Source organism: Bos javanicus, chromosome 9 (assembly GCF_032452875.1).
Source record: "Bos javanicus breed banteng chromosome 9, ARS-OSU_banteng_1.0, whole genome shotgun sequence".
In the NCBI taxonomy this organism is placed as follows: domain Eukaryota; kingdom Metazoa; phylum Chordata; class Mammalia; order Artiodactyla; family Bovidae; genus Bos; species Bos javanicus.
This window is the reverse complement of record NC_083876.1, coordinates 43,948,270-43,955,756: the sequence shown is the minus strand read 5'-3', so window position 1 is coordinate 43,955,756 and position 7,487 is coordinate 43,948,270.

The following is a 7,487-nucleotide window of genomic DNA, read 5'->3' as shown; positions in this document are numbered from 1 at the left end:
CTGGTGAATCAAACATTATTTGAGGCAAAGGCAACCATCATTTTGCTACTGTTTGAGCAGACCATTCATGGAAATGATCGGCTCTATTACCTCTTCCAAATTGTGTGGAACGAAAGATGAGGGGGAGTTGGCAATTAAAAAGTTATATTCCAAACTAATTTTCCTGGTATTTTTAATCTTCTTAATTTCATTAAGACTTTTTATATAGACATTTCCCACCTTGTTTGAACTTTTCCCTACTTCTTTATTCCTTAAGACCTTCTCCTAATGGCGCTCTTCACTTGGACATTAGCAGATCGGGGCATGCCTACCTGTTGCTTTTGTATCACACTGGTCAGCCTTCTTGATGTTTTCCTCGACTTGGCTACTAAAGACTCCCCAGCTCCGGGCTCTCCCAGCACCTGTCCCTCCTCCACACTGGTGTCAGCTTCAGCTTCCTAGTGCACCTTTTCTCTGCCCTGTGAGGGCAGGGACCAGGCTGGTCCTATCTCACCACTGTACCCCTTTCACTCACTGGGTGTTAGTTCAGTGAAACATGTACCACTTCGGTGAAATCTCTTTTTATCTCCATAGCCCCTAATGGCTTTACATTATATACAAACTAAATTTCAAGCCCCTTAATCCCACATTCTTGTCAAAGCCTTTTAGGAAATGGCCCCAACAGTTTCTCACATAACTCACATCAGTGGGAATTCTCTCCCAAGCTTACCTTCCTTCCTGTCTTGGTGCAGAGGTGGGATACCCCCTTCTTTAAATATGTGCTTTCTAGGATTTTTCTTCCTTCCCCTGACTGGCAGGCAGGAAGAGACAGCCCCTTTGGTAACATCTGAGTGTAGGGGGTGGGGGGCAGTATTTGGTGGTGCCCCCTTTTCATCCCTGTTTCTCCATAGCTTTACCTGATGCTTTGCTTCAAGTAAATTTGTGCTTATTGCAACCTCTTTCCCCTCTTGCTCAACTCGTCTGATGCTCTCGCCTGAAATTTCCTCTCCTTCAACTCTGCCTTTCTCCAAAGTCCTATCCATGGTCAGACATCATCTTTCCTCTGAAGACCCCGGAGCCTGAACATGATCCTTTTGTGGCAGGAATCATCAGATGCGGCCTTGTGTCTGTATTGTCCCTTGGGTCAGCTACCTGAATCTCTCAATCACTGTAGTAGTTACTTTTGTCTCCCCTAGAACACTTGAATGGGGGTTATTATGTTCTTGGTTTTTCTTCTCAGCATGAAATAAATTCACTTTGACAATAGGTATTATTATTTTTATATTTTTGACCACGCCATACTGCATGTGGGATCTTAGTTCCCTGACCAGTGATCAAACCCATGCCCCTTGTATTGAAAGCTTGGAGTCTTAACCACTGAACTATCAGGGGAGTCCTCAACAAAAGATATTTGAAGCAAGGACAGTGAACAAATTCCAAATGGATGAAATATACTAGAATTATATATGTGACAATCATGTTTTAAAAATTTTACTGTGTGCTTCAAAGCAGATTCAATTCAATTTGAATTTGATTTTTGTTTATTTACTTATTTTTTGGCTGTTCTGGGTCTTTGTTGCTGTACAGGCTTTTCTCTAGTTGGGGTGAGAGGGGGCTGCTCTAAAGTTGTGGTGCATAGGCTTTTCTTGTGGAGCACAGGCTCCAGGGCACATGGGCTTCAGTAGTTGTGATACGTGGGCTCAGTTGCTCCACATCATATGAACTCTTCCTTGGCAGGGATCAAACCCTTGCCTCCTGCATTGGGAGGCAGATTCTCTATCACTGAACCACCAGGGAAGCCCCAGTTTTAATTTATATTATAGCAAATATTAAGATGGGTTTTTAGGATTATTGTCTCTTCCCTCTGGTCTAGAGAGCTGTATCACACTAAGGTGAAGAAAAAAAAAAGAAAAACTTAGAAAGGCTATACATATACTTGGATGAGTAATTAGCACTCTTTAGGTAAATCATTCCCCCAGGGTTATGTTTTGTTTTGATTTTCCCATGAACTCTGCTCATTTCAAAAATTCACACATATTCAGAGCTGTAGTAAAGGAGGAAGAGGGTACAGAAGCTGTGTCTACATAGATATATATGGAGGAAATAAAAGGCTGTATCTAGGTGAAGAACAAAAATGAATCAATCAGTGAGGGCTACAAATAGGAGGGAAAGCACAGAAATTGAAGAAGAGGCTAAGAGAAGGGGAGGGAGGCCAGAGGAAATTACTGAGACTCTGCCATGAGGGGGCTGTGGTTACCTGCCACCCCCTGATTATCTGAGGCAACACCATGGCAGGTCAGAGCCAGCAGAAGTCCAGTAGGCCGCTCAGAAAGCTATGGGGCCCCCAAATGTCCCTCTCTCTGGAGTAGAGTGAGGTTGGTTTAGACCCTCTGCAAACAAACTACCTCAAGCCTCACAGCTTGAGATACTCAGGACTCTGGCAGGACACTCCTGCTTGTGTTTTCAATCCTTTACTTTTTTTTCCTTAAGAAATAGACCTCCTATTTCAGAGAAACATTTACTCAAAATCTCTAAATAAAATGTATGTAAGTGATAGCTTAATAATGTCAATAAAATGTATAATAAATTTTTATATATTTAAATTTAAAACATTTATTTATTATGAGACGAATCAGTTCAACTCTTACTGAATCTCAAATATGAAATCTATGGTTATAGATAGTTACAGCCTTCCATCAGCCTGTTAAAGTTCCACCTTTCATTCAAGGGTCATCTTCACAAAGAACCAACACTTTTCATCTTCATTAGTGCTGCCAAGAGTTTCAGAAGAGCCCACTTGAACCAGTAGAGCTACAGATGCTAAAGTGGCTTCATGGCTTGCTCAATGCATGGTTCTTGAACCATACCCTCCATTCAGTGAACAGACCACATCTTGGAACTTAGTGGGTATTAATTACATAAAGATCTGTTGAAATTAATGACCCAGGTTCCTGCTTCAGTATAACTTGTCAGAGACCTTCACATTGCTCAGAACCCCTATGAATGGTTCAGACAGCGATATTAGATCTGCTCATTTACCATAATTTGACCCTCTATTTATTTCCCATTTCATTTAGGATAAAATCCATGGTCTATGATAGGGGTTGACAAACTTTTTCCTGGGAAGAGACAAATAGCAAATATTTTTGGTTTTATATGTGTATTGGTCTGCTCAGGCTGCCATAGCATAATATCACAGATTGGGTGGCTTAAGCAACCGAAATTTCTTTTCTCACAGCTCTGGAAACTGGAAGTCTAAGGTCAGGATGCCATACTTATCTGGTCCTGGCGAGCACCCTCTATCTGGCTTGTAGCTGGCTGCTTCTCCTTGTCCTCACCTGGAGGTGGGGCCCAGCAGGGGGCGGGGGATGGGAGATGGAAAAGCAGGTTCTCTGGTGCCTCTTTTTATAAAGGCACTAATCCTGTCCCGAGGGCCCCACCCTCATGACCTCATCTAAACCTAATTATCTCCCAAATGCCACGTCTCCAAATACTACTACATTGGGGGGTGAACATATGAACTTGTGGGGGACACAGTTCAGTCCATAGCAGTGGGCCATATGGTGTCTGTCACAACTTCTCAACTCTGCCATTGTAGCACAAAAGCAACCAGAAAAAAAATAAGTATCCTGAAATTTGAATTTTACAAATTTTCATATGAAAACTTGTCATGAATTATTATTCTTCTTTTGATTTTTTCCCTAGCATTTAAAAATGTAACTGCTATCTCAGTGTTAGCTCCTGGGCCATACAAAATAAAGCAGCAGGCCAGACTTGGCCTCTGGGTGGTAGTGTATCCACCGCTGGTCCATGAGGCCGCATAGGTCTGGTCTCACTTCTTTGACCTTCTCTCGCTGCTCCCTTCTCTTCACCCCAGCTTAGCCTCCATGTTCTCCACCATTCCTTCCAAGGCTCTTTGCTGGATCCCTAATTTCCCAGGGAGTGGCCCTCTGCCTTCGTTGGTTTTGGTCACCTCCTCACAGGGGCTTTCCTGATGGTCATCTCCAAGAGAGCTTCCTCTGTCCTCTTTCCCCATCCTGTTATCCTGCTTTATGTTGTTGTCTCCTAGCTCTTGTCAGTGTCTAAATGCACGTGTCTATTTCTTTACTTCTTTGTTGTCTGCCTCTCTAGCCAGAATGCTAACTCCATGAAGTCAAGGAATTTATTTGCCCTCCTAGTTCACTGTTGTGTCTGGAACCATATCTGGCACATAAAAGATGCCCCCCCCAAATCACTTGAATAAAAAATATTAAATAAATGACTTGAATGAATGCAAATGCTGAAATATTTGGTTTTTTTTTTAAGTTTGAAACAAGTTTAATTATATATTTTATCTACCTTTAATATATAATAGGTACTACCATTGTCCCTTCTAAATTTTAGATTTATCCTGAAAAGATATAAAGTGATTTTCTTACCTTTTTTTTTTTTTTTTTTTTTAATAGAAACTTAAAAGACAGCAGTTGGTTTTCTGGTGACAGGTGTCTTTCTCTTGTCTTTTAATAGCCAAAGTTGTAAATTACTGTGATCAAAATAGTTTGGGAAAATGATGGGCTGGATTTTGCTTGTTTTGTCTGTCTTTTTGTGAGATGAGGTTCAGGGGAAAGGAAGGAGGCCCTGGGACAAAACAGGTTTATAGAGTTCAAGGCACAGTCCCCTAGGACGCCCAGAGAACTTCTTTAAATTGAAAGAACAGAGACTTGCCCTTGCAGTCTGAGTGGTGATCATCCAGAGGCCACCCCCACCCCGACCCCAAGTGTTCCCTTTTCTGGGACGGATAACTCAAGGGTGGGGAGGTTTCATTTCTTCCTTTCTTTTACAAGGTGGTAATCTCTTAGCTGCCTATGGAAATAAGGCTGCTTTGAAAGAGGAGCTTTACACCTTGTAAACTTTTCCCCCAGGGCAAGTCAGCCATCCTTAATGCTTCTTGAAGTTAAATTTTCTTTTTTCTCTCTCTCTTTTTCAAACTTTTGTTAATGAAGTAGAAAGTGAACTCCACTGCACTTGTTAAAAAGTGCTACTTGGGTAAAGAAAATATGTCTGTGCTCTTTTCCTCCACAAATGTGTAAAATCATCACTTTTGAGGTTGCATTAAAACATTTCAACCTTCTTAAGATTTAAAAGAACAGCAAGATGCTACATGATGAATATAATGTGCTACCTCTTGTGTAAGAAAGAGTGGGAAAATGAGATATCTATTTGTGTTAGCTTCTGTTTGCTAAAGAAGAATAAAGGAAAAATGGTCCCTGATGAACAGCTGGGACTGTGAGGGCTGGTAGGAGGGCAAGGCTGGAGATTGGACCAAGGCTGAGACTCTCCCTGTTTATCTTTTTATATCATTCTGCCTTTTGAATCATATAGTGTATTTCCTATCCAAAAATTGTAAAATAAAAATTTTCCAAATCCTTAACTCCCATCTTATTTTGATCTTTGGCACTTACTGTTCTAATCTTTTCTTTCTTTAATTTTTTTTGGGGGGGGGAAGGGAACTGCGAATTTTTTAAAAAATTGTATTAAAATACACACAACATAAATTTTACTATTTTAACCATTTTGAAGGCTGCAATTCAGAAGTATTAAGTACATTTACAGTGTTGAGCAAATGCTACCAATACCCATTTCCAGAACTTGTTTCATCAACTTAAACAGATACTGTATGTGCACTGAACAATAACTCTCCCTTTGCAGCTCCTGTTCTACTTTCTCTGTGTCTCTGTCTTTGGCTGTTCTAGTACCTGTATAAATGGAATTATACCATGTTTGTCTGTATGTGTCTGGCTTATTTCACTTAGCATAATGTCCTCAAGGTTCGTGCATGTTGTAGCATGTATAGAATTTCACTCATTTTTAGGAATGAATAATATTCCATGGTATGTATATACCATGTTTTGTTTACATATTCATCTGCTGATGGACATTTGGGTTGTTTCCTTCCACCTTTTGGCTATAATAAGTAACACTGCTTTCTTTTTACCATTATATACTTACAGTGTGTAATTATTTGCATTGTTTCTTTAGTCCCTTCTAAACTGCGAGCTTTGAGAGAGAGAGCCATGCCTTGTTTATCTTATTCATCTCTGAATTCCCAGCACTAGAGGAGTAATAAGCAAGTGTTTACTTGGCACTCGACTCTCTGTCAGATGACTAAGTGGTAGGTGAAAATGAGTTTTGAGTTTACTTCATAAGTACAAAAGAGAATTCAAAGGTACTTACTCAACTCTATCAGTTTTGAAGCAATGATCTTGTTTATTTGGAATTAGTTTTGAGTTCAGTTACATTTTGGTGATGGAAAGTGGCTGCAGAAATGTAGCCATTTTCCAAACACAACATAGTATTGCCAGACGACAATATTAATGAATGCAAGCTAATAAAAAACAGCCCTGCTCTGTGTCTGAGTGTGGGTATGTGACTCTACCATGAACTGGCCATAGAGGTTGACCCATGCACTACCTAGCCCTGCCGGAGGGCACCATGGTAAGAATAAAGTGACTAAGTTTAGAAACAGGCAAAAGGGTAGCAGTGATGGGGTTTGGGGTAAGTTCACGCAGTTGCCTGGCCATTCTGACCCTGGGCAGATGTCCTCTCATCTCTGAATGATGGATGACGCAGCAGCTTTGACCAAGCTGAACAACCCTAGTTCCAAGACCAGCTGCCAGAGTTTTTAACTTCTTGTAAAAGGACCCTGAAGGGATGTTGATTTAGTGGCAGCCCCTCACGGTTGACTCTGTCAGTCATGGTGATGATGTGGGAGCAGAGGCAGATGAAAGGTCAAGCCCACTTTTGGAACAAGAAATATAGCCTGTTGTTGGCTGAGAAAAGGGGCTGAGGTGGAGCTGGGAGAGACCTCTGTTATTTTAAATGTATGCCTCCGGCTTTTGGGGAAATGATATGGAATACGGTAGAAGTGGAGAGCTGTAAAGAGCCATACTGATAATCTAGTCCAGCTTCTTGGATATACTGGTGTGGAAATTAACAGACGAGGTTGAGGTTGCTTAAGAGGTCTTGCATGTAGCCATATTACACTGAGGTCAAGCTGGGCAAATACCAAGACATTTTCATCTGGACTGCTCAGCATTTATGACACAATGATTTTCCATTGATGACTATTCCTTCAACAGAACACCATTTTTTTTTTTTTTAACAAAGCTGGAATGAATAGACATTTGACTCTAGGAAAATAATTTGCTAGTAATGGAATGAATAGTTATAAAAAGAATTTTGTTAATGATCTATAGTGTTTTTTTTAAGAACAGACTTAGACATACAGAATATTTGGTAAGATAGTACAGAGTTTCTTCTGTTATTAACATCCTACACTAGGATGGATCATTTGTTAGGATTAATGAAGCAGTATTGATATGATCATTGATACAGGCTTCCCTGATAGTTCAGTTGGTAAAGAATCCACCTGCAATGCCGGAGACCCTGGTTCAATTCCTGGGTCAGGAAGATTCCCTGGAGAAGGGATAGGCTACCCACTCCAATATTCTTGGGCTTCCCTTGTGGCT